Source organism: Triturus cristatus, chromosome 3_1 (genome assembly GCF_964204655.1).
Source record: "Triturus cristatus chromosome 3_1, aTriCri1.1, whole genome shotgun sequence".
In the NCBI taxonomy this organism is placed as follows: Eukaryota; Metazoa; Chordata; class Amphibia; order Caudata; family Salamandridae; genus Triturus; species Triturus cristatus.
In genome coordinates, this window is record NC_140583.1 from 14,260,158 (window position 1) to 14,272,835 (window position 12,678).

The following is a 12,678-nucleotide window of genomic DNA, read 5'->3' on the forward strand; positions in this document are numbered from 1 at the left end:
AGCAGTAGGCTCCTCTGTGCATACACCAGTTTAAACCGGCTCAGGGGCTACCTGCCCCTGCACTGGCATGAAACTGGACAAAGGGAAGTGGGTGTAGCCACCCACTCCCCTGACCCTCCCATAGGTGGGGTCATAGAGCTAGTCCCTCCCTTCCTTCTAGAATAAGTTAAGGAACCCTTGCCATTGCAAACTAGATATCCCTGGATGACGCTCTGAAGAAGAATCCTGGACCTTTGACGTTCCATTACCTCTGCAAGATGGAAGAATCTCCCTTGTGGTCAAGGAGTGACTCCCCTGCTTGGCAGGCCCCCAATCATGCAATCAACGGTCGCAAACTTTCCCGTTCCCGCTGGAGTCCGAAGTCCCTGCAGCCCAGGAAGAGGATTTTCTCACTTTGCTAAGGCCATCGTGAGTCCCCAGCGACGCTGAGGCAAGTGGACCCCAAGAGTGACGAGGAACCGCAATCCCTGTGTACCATGCACTATTTTTGAGTGCAACCCCTTCACGACGTTCTACAAACCTGTGCATTGGACCACGTGTGGTCCAAGCCTCCAGCAGGAATCTCTCCGAAGATCAGAGGCCTACCCCATCCCGAGTGATCGTGGGCCCCTGTTGAGTGAATCCTCCCGAGGAATCTTTGCGATCCCTTGCCGGTTGGCTTGTGGGTCCCCAGAAGACTTTTCTACAGTTCCAAAGGGCTCCCCTGGTTGCCCCAGGCCTGCCCTGACTTACCCTTGCTGGGTGAGTCCCTCAGACCTTGCTGGTCCACACCGCTGACTTTTTATCCTTTCCACGAGACTTGCTGTTACCAAGGCTCGTTGGCTCCAATCTGGTCAGCAACACTGCAGTAAGCTGCAGACTTTGTGGGACACACCAAATCCAGCTCCTGGTCATCGTCGACGCCTCCTGGACCTCGTGGTTGAAGAGTCAAGACACCCCTCCATCACCTGAAATCACCCGATGACTGTGGGCATCCATCTTCCTTTCCCCGGGTCACTGCCAAGTGACTTTGAACACTCTCCCCTCTGCTTTCAGGTCTTCCTTCTTCTGAATCTAGCCTTGGATTCCACCAAACACTTCTCCTGTCTTCACAAGCAGAAAGTCTTCTTTGGCTCTCATTGAAAACGATGCCGTGACCCGACACCAAAAGACACCTATGCACCCGGCTTCCCTGGGTGAGGTAACTCCAGCACTATGGTGCTCCTGTGGGTGTTGGCTCTAGAACCCCTTACCCTGTAAGTGACTTGCCTGTAGACTCTCCCGAAGTATCCTTAAACTCTTAATTTCCAATCGTGACTTGCTCCATTGAAGTCAATAGGGATTCGCGGCTGTGTTCTCACACTGCATGCGTCTCCCGTGGGTCCTTTACTTACCTGCCTTGGGTGGTTTTGTGAGGCCCCAGCGCTTCTGAAGGCCATAGGCCTTGTCCCCTTGCAAGTCGTTATCTCTAAGTCTCTTTTTTAGTATATGATCTGGTACGCCCCTAGGGCCCCAGCCATATTTGTGCTTAACTTATTGTGAAATGTTGATTTGTGCTTAGGTTCCTGACTTCTTATCTCATAAAGAGATTAGCAGGGAGTTGTTAGTAATGAATACATATATATTTGATATATATACCTGTGTGGTGTCCTTTCATTTGGTAATTCAAGAGATTATAAGGTAAAACAAGCTGCTTTACATTCCTCAGAGATTTAGCCTGAAGGCTGCTCTCCACAGCTACCACTAGGATAGCTTTCTTTAAAAGGTTGTCTTAAACCTATCTACCATAAGAGTCAAATTGGACTGGTGCAAGGTGGCCACTATAACTAGTGACCAGCATATACCAGGCCACCTTCTCACAGTCAACAGTTGAAAGGTTATAAGAGTGCAAGCCAGGCTGTCCAGAGCTGCCTCCCCTCCCCTCAAGCATGCGGCATGGTCAGATCGCCTCCATTGTCATGTGTGGACATGCAGCACATATGGAAGCGTCCTGTGTTCGGAGGGGCAGTGGCCTGTGCAGGTCTTTGCAGCAGGTATTGAAGCCAGCAGACTGCGGCTTTCGTTCTGTGGCTGCCACACAAGAGCACGAGTCGCACATTGTAAAGTTTCTCCCGGATGCCCACAGTGGGCAGTGAAGCCCTGCAGTTGTCACGATGCTTCTGGGGACCCAGAGACAGCGTGTTGGGACAGGTGTGGCCCTTGGGTGGTGCACGGGTGCGTTCCCCTGCCCTGAGTGCCCTGAGCGCTGCACTCTCTGCATATCTGCAATGCTGCCTTATTCTGGCTCTAGCATGACACTAATCCCAGGATGTGTGCAGACCCCAGGCCTGTCCAGACCATGAGAAGTCCTGGACCTTTCCTGTGCCCCGGAGGGGGGCACGGATCAGGCTGTCCTTGCTGACGGTGGACTGCTGGCCACGCTGTGGGTACAGCAAGTGCAACACTGGTGGCAGCGTACTGCACAGCACTGGTGGCAATGTACTGCGCAGCAGTGGTGGCAGCGTACCGTGCAGCAATGGTGGCAGCGTACCGTGCAGCAGTGGTGGCAGCGTACCGTGCATCAGTGGTGGCAGCGTACCGTGCATCAGTGGTGGCCGCATACTGCGCAGCAGTGGTGGCAGTGGTCCGTGCAGCACTGGTGGCAGCGTACCATGCATCAGTGGTGGCAATGTACCGTGCAGCAGTGGTGGCAGTGTACCGTGCAGCACTGGTGGCAGTGTACCATGCATCAGTGGTGGCAGCGTACTGCACAGCAATGGTGGCAGCATACCGTGCAGCACTGGTGGAAGCTTACTGTGCAGCAGTGGTGGCAGCGTACCGTGCAGAAGTGGTGGCAGCGTACCGTGCATCAGTGGTGGCAAAGTACTGCGCAGCAGTGGTGGCAGCTTACCGTGCAGCACTGGTGGCAGCGTTCCGTGCAGCACGGGTGGCAGCGTACCGTGCAGCAGTGATGGCAGCGTACTGCCCAGCAGTGGTGGCAGCATACTGCGTAGCACTGGTGGCAGCATACTGTGCATCAGTGGTAGCAATGTACTGCGCAGCAGTGATGGCAGCGTACCATGCATCAGTGGTGGCAGCGTACCGTGCATCAGTGGTGGCAATGTACTGGGCAGCAGTGGTGGCAGCGAACAGTGCATCAGTGGTGGCAGCGGACCGTGCAGCAGTGGTGGCAGCGTACCGTACATCAGTGGTGGCAGCGTACTGTGCAGCAGTGGTGACAGTGTATTCTACAGCAATGATGGCAACGTACTACGCAGCAGTGGTGGCAGCGTGCTGCACAGCACTGGTGGCAGCGTACTGTGCATCAAAGGTGGCAGCGTACTGTGCAGCACTGGTGGCGGCATACCGCGCATCAGTGGTGGCAGCGTACTGCGCAGCACTGGTGGAATCGTACTGCGCAGCAGTGGTGAAAGCGTACTGTGCAGCACTGGTGGCAGCATGCCGTACATCAGTGGTGGCAGTGTACTGCAGAGTAGTATTGGCAGCGTACTGTGCAGCACTGGTGGCAGCATACCGCGCATCAGTGGTGGCAGCGTACTGTGCAGCACTGGTGGCAGCATACCGCGCATCAGTGGTGGCAGCGTACTGCGCAGCACTGGTGGCAGCGTCCTGCGCAGCAGTGGTGGCAGCATACCAAGAGAGGGGGAAACCGCGAACTCAGACTACGGAAAGCGAAAGCGAGCTGATCATGAATTACAAAACTACCAATCTGGGACTTAACAAAGATGCAGAAATGCATGTATGGTTAGGAGATGATTAGCTGCATTTTGCTCACAAATACTTGACAGTATGTCTCTCTCAGCCCAAGGATACCTTCATCCCACCTTCCATTTGTACCTCACTAATACCCTCTAACTGAGGCTCTCCAAGCTTTACAAGAGCATCTTCTCGTGTTTTCACTGTTAGTTTCCATGTATATAAGTCCTGAAATGCTGAACACATCTCTGATAACAATGTTTTTCATGTGTATTACCTGTTGACACATTATTACTTACTGTACAGTTTATCTCAACCAAACACCTTAACCTTCCGATTGCTTTTTCTGACATTTCTCCCCATTCTAACATGGCGGCCAATAATTACTTTCCCGCCCACCCCCCTGTCGTTCACTTTCCCTCACTAATCACACCATCCCAAAATGGCGCTGCGCGTTTGAACCCTTCTCTTCCGGGTTGCATCCCGGAAGTTCTCACACGCGACTCCCTTAAGAATGCTAGCTCCCTTCGGCTTCACCCTAACCACCGAAGCCGTAGAAATCCACTAAATCTGGCATTAGCCGAGACCGGAGGTAAGAGACACATCACTACCACCCCTGTGCCCTGCCAGACTGTAGCTTACAAGATATAATATCACAATCCGTTCTTTCTTTGTGTTTTCTCCTTATTTTAGAATCTAGGGTTTACAAACCCAATCCTTTCACAGAAACCCTTTTACGTGACTACCCGGTAAGGGACTCTGATCGTACTGTGCACTCTCTACGACATTTCTTAAATCTTTTAGCAAAGTGCACGTTTACCTCACCTTATACTTTACAATTCCACTCCCCGATTATGTCCGCATCTCTCCTAGGTTGGCGCTCACGTCATACTTCACGTACTAGAGTGTGTCAAGCCACGATGAGCACTCTTCACATCCCGGGCTAGCTCCACGCCTTAATCCTCATGCACTTTTGCCTCGTTCTAGACCGCACCTACTAAATTGTAATCTGTTATACTATTATATTTCATCCAAGCCATTGCATGTTACTGCATTCAATCATCTCCCATATCACGGTTCTAATTGGTTCGCTGACGCACCTTCTTTCGGTTTACCGCTTCACTACCGTTAGAATTTCGGCATCACGCCCTCGCTTTTATATCCGCAAATTCTACCAAAGCTATAGGAATAAGTAACCAATGCTTTCTTTCATCCCATACCTGACCCTGCTGCCCCTGACGCTGAAATTACAATTACACTGTAAATATATGCTCGCTTCTTACTATTGTTTTTATTCGCTACTTCTGTCCTTGACTGATCGCTTAATCGTTACGCTGGATTGAAATGTTTCTAATTGTCTTTACTCATGTCTATATGGCTGGGTCAATTTGTGTTTGATTGTTTGCATATTTACCGTGAAACCACTTTGGAACCCGCATCAACTTGTCTCAACTATGCTGGATCTCTTGACGCTTTTGTTCTCATACGACATGTATATATATTGTTTCTCTCTCCATAAATAATTGTTTGCCGTTTAATTTATATCTCCAAAATGTCTGTCTATGATCATGTTACTCGTTCTATATACCTGCATACCGGTAATTTTATTTCATCCTGTCTTGTATACGCGCGGTCTCCTCACAATGGGGCATTCTGACAACTTATACTATATTGTCTTTTTTTCCCTCGCTGATGTTTTCTTGGTTTTACAAATGCCCTCCCATAATTTGTTGTGTTGTTTCAACCATTGGAGACTGGTGCACTCTGCTCATGGATGAAGCACTTTGGAGACTGATGCGCTCCGGTTGGAGACCGATGCGCTCCGATTGGAGACCGATGCGCTCCGATTGGAGACCGATGCGCTCCGATTGGAGACCGATGCGCTCCGATTGGAGACCGATGCGCTCTGATTGGAGACCGATGCGCTCTGATTGGAGACCGATGCGCTCTGATTGGAGACCGACGCACTCCGATTGGAGACCGGTGCACTCCGAATGGAGACTGGTGCACTCCGAATGGAGACCGGTGCACTCCGAATGGAGACCGGTGCACTCCGAATGGAGACTGGTGCACTCCGAATGGAGACTGGTGCACTCCGAATGGAGACTGGTGCACTCCGAATGGAGACTGGTGCACTCCGAATGGAGACTGGTGCACTCCGATTGGAGACTGGTGCACTCCGATTGGAGACTGGTGCACTCCGAATGGAGACTGGTGCACTCCGAATGGAGACTGGTGCACTCCGAATGGAGACTGGTGCACTCCGAATGGAGACTGGTGCACTCCGAATGGAGACTGGTGCACTCCACATGGAGACTGGTGCACTCCGAATGGAGACTGGTGCACTCCGAATGGAGACTGGTGCACTCCGAATGGAGACTGGTGCACTCCGAATGGAGACTGGTGCACTCCGAATGGAGACTGGTGCACTCCGAATGGAGACTGGTGCACTCCGAATGGAGACTGGTGCACTCGGATTGGAGACTGGTGCACTCGGATTGGAGACTGGTGCACTCGGAATGGAGACTGGTGCACTCGGAATGGAGACTGGTGCACTCCGAATGGAGACTGGTGCACTCCGAATGGAGACTGGTGCACTCCGAATGGAGACTGGTGCACTCTGAATGGAGACTGGTGCACTCCGAATGGAGACCGGTGCACTCCGAATGGAGACCGGTGCACTCCGAATGGAGACCGGTGCACTCCGAATGGAGACTGGTGCACTCCGAATGGAGACTGGTGCACTCGGATTGGAGACTGGTGCACTCCGAATGGAGACTGGTGCACTCTGCTCATGGATGAAGCATTGATTGGAGACTGATGCACTCTGCTCATGGATGAAGCTCTGATTGGAGACTGATGCACTCTGATTGGCGACCGATGCACTCTGATTGGAGACCGATGCACTCTGATTGGCGACCGATGCACTCTGATTGGAGACCGATGGAGACCGATGCACTCTGATTGGAGACCGATGCACTCTGATTGGAGACCGATGCACTCTGATTGGAGACCGATGCACTCTGCTCATGGATGAAGCTCTGATTGGAGACTGATGCACTCTGCTCATGGATGAAGCTCTGATTGGAGACCGATGCGCTCCGGTTGGAGACCGATGCGCTCTGATTGGAGACCGATGCGCTCTGATTGGAGACCGATGCGCTCTGATTGGAGACTGATTGTTAGTATCGGGGGTCTCTGGTTGGCGCAGGTATGCACTTGCGACAGGCAGGGACCCTCTCCTCTAAGTCAGGGCAAAGGATTGCTCTCAGCAAATTACCCCTGCTCACCCTCTAGGTAGTGTGGCGCGAGCAGTCAGGCTAATCTCTAGAGCACATATGGGTAAGCAGCTGTAATGTCCCACAATAATCACCAACCCCCCCACACAGAGGCACCAGACTGTATTTGTAAAAATAAAGCTCTTTATATCGATTCTTCAAGCAGGCTTTAGTTTCAGTCTTTAGACTCCAGACACGGTTCCAGTTACTTGTTATAATGTTCCAATTTGGTCTTAGGAGGCCACAGTTCTTAAAAAGGCAAAGTTGGGTGCTGACTGCAGTGCCAGTGCGCATCGTAGCGCTGTCCGTACGTGTCGTACCGTCGTTGGTACGCGTCGTACAGCTGTTGGTACGCTTCGTACCGCTCTTCGGGACGATCCCTACTATGTCAGCGCTTCCCGCGTGAGCAGGCGTACGGGGCCGATGATATGCATGCAGAACGGACCGTACGGGTGGCCTGCGCTTGACGCGTACAGTTCTCTAGGGAAGCAGCCGTACGTTGGGGTTCCGATAGCGCACAGTTCTCTATCCTGCAGCTGTACTCTGCAGGTACGCTTGGATATCAGACGCTCACAACTTGACTATGCTCCAGCCGTATGCTGGGGGTTCTAACAGCGCACCGTACCTTGTTTCTTTACGGGGAGTTCGAGGCGGCTTCGGCAGTTGTAGAGGGGGCGTCCCACGTCGCGGTGCAGTCCCGTTTTTGCAGAGGGCAGCGATGCATTGTGGGGCGCCTCTGGACTCCGATGCTCATCGTGATGTTTGTGGAAGGAGGGGCGGCTCGGGGGTGAATCCAGCGGCGAGGCGCTGCCAACGGGGCGTCGTCCCGAAGCTGCGAACTTGGGTGCAGTTGGTCCTTACGGTGGGCTCTACGGCTCGGGGGCCCCAGAGGCTCGTTGCTTAGACCGGACGGTCCTTTCTTACGGTGCGAGCTCCGGTTCGAGGGGGCAGCAGTTCGCGGTGCTCAGGCCAGGCGGGGCAGGCCGTTACAGTGTTTACTGCGGCACAGTCGTGCAGGGGCCACGTTGCTCGGCGGGATGAGGGCACACGGGTTCTCAGAGTGCGGGACAGGTTCCCAGTCGCACTCAGGCTTCTGGAGTCAGCGTTGAAGGGCAATTCACCAGCAGCAGCTTCCTTTCTTCCAGGGAGGGGTAGCGCCCACTGTTCCTGGGGCGCAGTTCAGGGGGCAAGTTCACAAGCAAGCCCTTGGAGATTGTCATGAAGCACAAGTTGAAAATAAAGTCTTTCTCAGTCTTTTCCTCTCCTTCTTGCAGCAAGGCACCCACCACAGGCCAGTCACCTAGGTCAGAGACAGTAGTCCTCCATGCAGCTTTCCCAGGTCCTTCTCGTCGGGCAGAGGTTCTTCTTGGCATAAACAGGATCTCATTTCTTAGGAGCAGAGCGCCTTCTTTTATACACAGTTTCTTTTGTTCTTTGTGTCCAGGGGGCCGGTGCCTGGCTCAGTCCGGTTTTGGAGCACTTTGTTGTGGTGACTCTGCTCTTTCCTTTCAGTGCACAGGTGTTGGACTTGGCCCTTCTGGCAGGTTCACCCCTAAACTTTTTGCTTTTTATTGTGACCTGGTGTTAGTGATTTTTGGCTTCTGCGCACCTTACCACTGTGTCCCAGGGTAAAGTGCGTGCGTGTAGTGAGGTTGGCCTGCCCTCCCATAGGAATGCATGGGGGAATGTATGTGTCCCTGGTAGTTCCTGATGCGTGGGGAGTGCAGGTGCGAGTTTGGTATGTGCGGACTCGTGTGATGAAATGCTGCGTGATGATGTGTGCGGCGTCAATGTACCTAGTGTGGAAGTGCCACTTCTCGAAGTTGGCATTTCTGTGTGCAGTGTGAGATGAGTGCCTTGTCTGGCGATTGGCTGGCTAAGGTCATGTGATGGGCTAGGGAATCCCCAGAGTCAAGATGAGTCACCCAGTGGTGAATGGGGAGGTCAGCAGCCAGATGGGTGGGAAGAGTGCACCTGGGACCTGAATAGGGCTGTGCTTTCCCCACACAATGCTGACTCCGCCCCCTGTGGTGCGTCTGATGGCCCTGGCCTGTCCTGTGAAAGGAAGGAGAGGAGCTGAGCAAAACAAAGTGCTCAAGTGCTCCTGAACCAGTTGTAACTGGTTCTGCCCTAAACCCTGTGCTGCGTCACAAAAGAAAAATGTGTATAAAAAGGGGCTGTGACCCCTTACAAAATGTTGTCTGCTGATCCTAACTGGGGGGGCCTATTGCTGCTGCTGGGCGCCAGGAGAGACCACCACTGGGGACTGCCTCCCTGCCTGGAGGGCCCGGTGAGCTGGCCCCTGGGCCCAGCCCTTGCCCCCCTGCCTCCTAAGAAGACTTTGTGCCTGAGCCTTGCCTGGGAGGAGCGCTGTGTCTTCCCTGGCCGAGGTGCGCTTTACTTTTACTTGCTGAGGAGCGCCCTCGTTGGGAGCGGCAGCGCTGTGCTGCGATAGTTCTGAGGGAATCCCGACATAGGGATTCCCCCGCTGTTTGCCTTGGTTTCAAGTGGGTGCCCACCCCGCATTGTGGCGCTCGTTGGCGGATGCCCACCCCGCTTATGTTCTCATATTTACCTTTAAAACTTTGGCGGGAGCCCACCCCGCATCTGTGCCGCTTTTGAGCATATTTAGAACAGCGGGCGCCCACCCTGCACTGAGCAGCCGCCAAAAGGAAAATCACAGCTGCAGCCGGGCTTCAATAGGAAGTCAGGCGAACTCCGTGGAGACATTGGCGGGGCCTCGTTGCGGAACCGGAAGAAGCCGACGGGAGGCCACTCCGCGCTCTGGTACACGAAGCCCGAGAAGAAGGGTCCAGGTGGGAGCCCACCCCGCGCTGGACGGCGCCGAAGGAGCGAAGGAAAAGCAGCAGTGGTTGGCGGGGCTCCCGTGAGGAGGGGAGAGCCCCGCGCCTACCCCGGAGGAGTCGCCCCCGCCGTGAGGAGTCCCGCTTCAGTCCGGTGAGTGGGGGCTGAGTTAGGAGCTCCCGTAGACCTCCTCCGTATCCTGCCTCCCTACCCTTCACTTTTGTTCGTGCAGCTGCCCCCCTTGCAGACGGCAGCTGCACCGAGGGGGCAAGTTATTTTGGGGGCATTATTCTTCTTTGCTTAGAGCCCCGAGTGAGGCTCCAACGACGGGGGCATATTTGTCTTAAGCCCCCGAGTGAGGCTCCAACGTCGGGCCTTCTTTGCTGAGCCCTGACAGGCTCCAACGAAGGGGGCATATTTGTTTAGAGTCTAGAGGGACTCCAACGTGAGGGCATCGAGGTGCCAGGCCCCATTCTCCACAGATGCCCAGCACTTAGTGGGCAGCTGCAACGTTTAGGTAGTGCCCCTTTGCGCTTTGGCTTGCGCAGCCTGCGCAGTCCAGCCCTGACTCTATCGACAAAGGGCGTTTGAGCCCCTGAGAGGCCAAGTTGGCCTAGGGACAGTTTATCTTGTGTGGTGCCCTCACCTAGGGTACATGATCATTGTTACCTGTGTACTTTTGCGCCTGTGCATTGCCTTTATGCTATTTTCATTCCTAATGTGATTTATGCAATGCTTTTTTATATCCCTCTAGATGTATCTTTATACCTAGGAGGTTATGTTACCTAGTATAGTGATACTAGTGAGTTCATGGTTCCCTGCGTAATATTTTCCTAAGGTGGTTAGGGTTGTGTAGGTGGTACTTACCTGTTACCAGTGGTTACTGGTTGTGCGCTACATTTTCTAATTGGTGCTACAGTGATTATATGTGCTATGGTCTAAAGTGTTATTCCTACAAAGTGCTAACTCTACCACGTGCTAGTTCTAAAAGTGCTTATTCCTGACAGTGGTCCAGGAGGCCCTGTCCCATGTAGATAATTCCCCTGTAAATTCTGCCCGTACCAGTGGCACATTGTAAAGTGTGTATTTATTATCTAATGTGTTTGGTGTAATACAAAGGCTATTTTTATATATAACCTTGTGTGGAGTTTCTTTTGTGGTGGGCCTTGGGTGTTGTTGCTGGGTGCGCGCGCAGACGCTTTACAAATTGCCTTCGGGATAAGCCTGACTGCTCATGCCAAGCTACCAAGGGGGTGAGCAGGGGTTATCTTTGGCGTGTAACTCCCCAGCCCTGACTTAGAGTGGTGGTTTCTGCCTGGCTTTGGCGCAAGCCCTAGCCAACCAGAAATCCCATTTCTAATAACAGGGCAGAGACATCAGCCGCTCCACAGGGGGCTGAGCCAGCATTGTGGTGGCAGAGCACCGCCCTATTCAGAGTCAAGGTGTACTCCTCCCACCCATCCTGGTGTAATCTCTCTACCCACCACCTGGCAGCCAGCCTGTCTCCTGGAATTCCCCAGCCCTGCCCCTCACTGAAACTAGGCAGCACACACACAAAGCAGAGGCGGACTGAAATGGTTAGGCAAGTAAATACTAACTTTCTAAAAGTAGTATTTACAAACACAGGATATTAACCCCTTCAGTGCCCGCCCCTTTCCCCGCCCAGTGCCGGCCGTTGCATTAGCGGGCGGGGTCTATGACGAGCTGGACTCGTCATGGGCACAGCGCCACCGCGGCCCATGACGAGTCCAGCTCGTCATGGGCACTGAAGGGGTTAAAATAAACTTTACTAAAAGAAGTATTTTATTATTCTGAGTTCATGCATACTACACTTGACTTTCTACCATGCTCTCTGAGTCCTCTGGGATTATAGTGTATAATAATTCCAGCAGCCCTATTCTGGCCTATGGAGAGCAGGTAGCCTTTCAATAGGGAAAAACGAAAATGGCTGTAATTCACTATCAGGACATGCCACACACATCAGGGCATGTCCTACCTTATACCTACAATGCACCCTGCCCTTGGGCCTACCAGAGGGGTGACTAATATGTAGTTAAGGGAAGGTTTAGGGACTGGCAAGTAGGTGCACTTGCGCAGTCAGCATGTCAGTACCAGACTGCACGCAGGTTCTGCAGTGGCAGACCCTAGACACATTTTACTAGGCCTCTTCTGTGGGTGGCACAACCGGGGCTGCGAGCCCACCAGCGGCATTTGCATTTACAAGCCCTGGCACCCCTGGTGCACTTTACTAGGGGCTGATAGTAAACCAAATAAGCCAAACATGGAAACCAATCAATGTATACACTTGTGACTGCTCACCATCACTGCCTTCCTGCGACGCCTGTGACTGCTCGACCTCGCTGTCTCCCTGCAATACCTGTAACTGTTCGCCCTCACTGGCTCCCTGAGACGTCTGTGACTGCTTGTCCTCATTGCCTCCCTGAGATGCCTGTGAATGCTTGTCCCAGCTGTCTCCCTGCAACGCCTGTGACTGCTCCCCATCGCTGCCTCCCTGCGACGCCTGTGACTGCTCGACTTCGCTGTCTCCCTGCGATGCCTGTGACTGCTCACCCTCACTGGCTCCCTGAGACGCCTGTGACTGTTCGCTGTTGGACTTGGCCCTTCTGGCGGGTTCACCCCCAAAACTTTTTGCAATTATCCTAGCTTTTTCCCTATGTTGTGTAAGTGGTTTTAGGCCTCTAGGCACTTTTACACTGTGTCCCAGTGTAAAGTGCGTGCGCGCTGTGTTACAGTTAGTGAGAATGACCTGCCCTCCCATAGGAATGCATGGGGAATGTATGTGTCCATGGTAGTTCCTGGTGCGTGGGGAGTGCAGGGTCGAGTTTGGTATGTGCGAACTCGTGAGATTGAATCGTGATGATGTGTGCGGCGTTAGTGTGTCTAGTGTAGAAGTGCCACT

General features: G+C 53.1%; 1 protein-coding gene across 1 annotated transcript in view; it reads left to right on the forward strand.

Annotated features, from left to right (window-relative positions):
- Positions 1-4,173: 4,173 nt before the first annotated feature.
- The window catches only part of LOC146859600 (endogenous retrovirus group PABLB member 1 Env polyprotein-like), a 47,267-nt gene continuing 38,762 nt past the window's right edge, over positions 4,174-12,678 (forward strand). The window contains exon 1 of the mRNA XM_085646555.1: positions 4,174-4,267. The gene's annotated coding sequence lies outside the window, so the exon portion shown is untranslated. The remainder of the gene's footprint in view (positions 4,268-12,678) is intronic.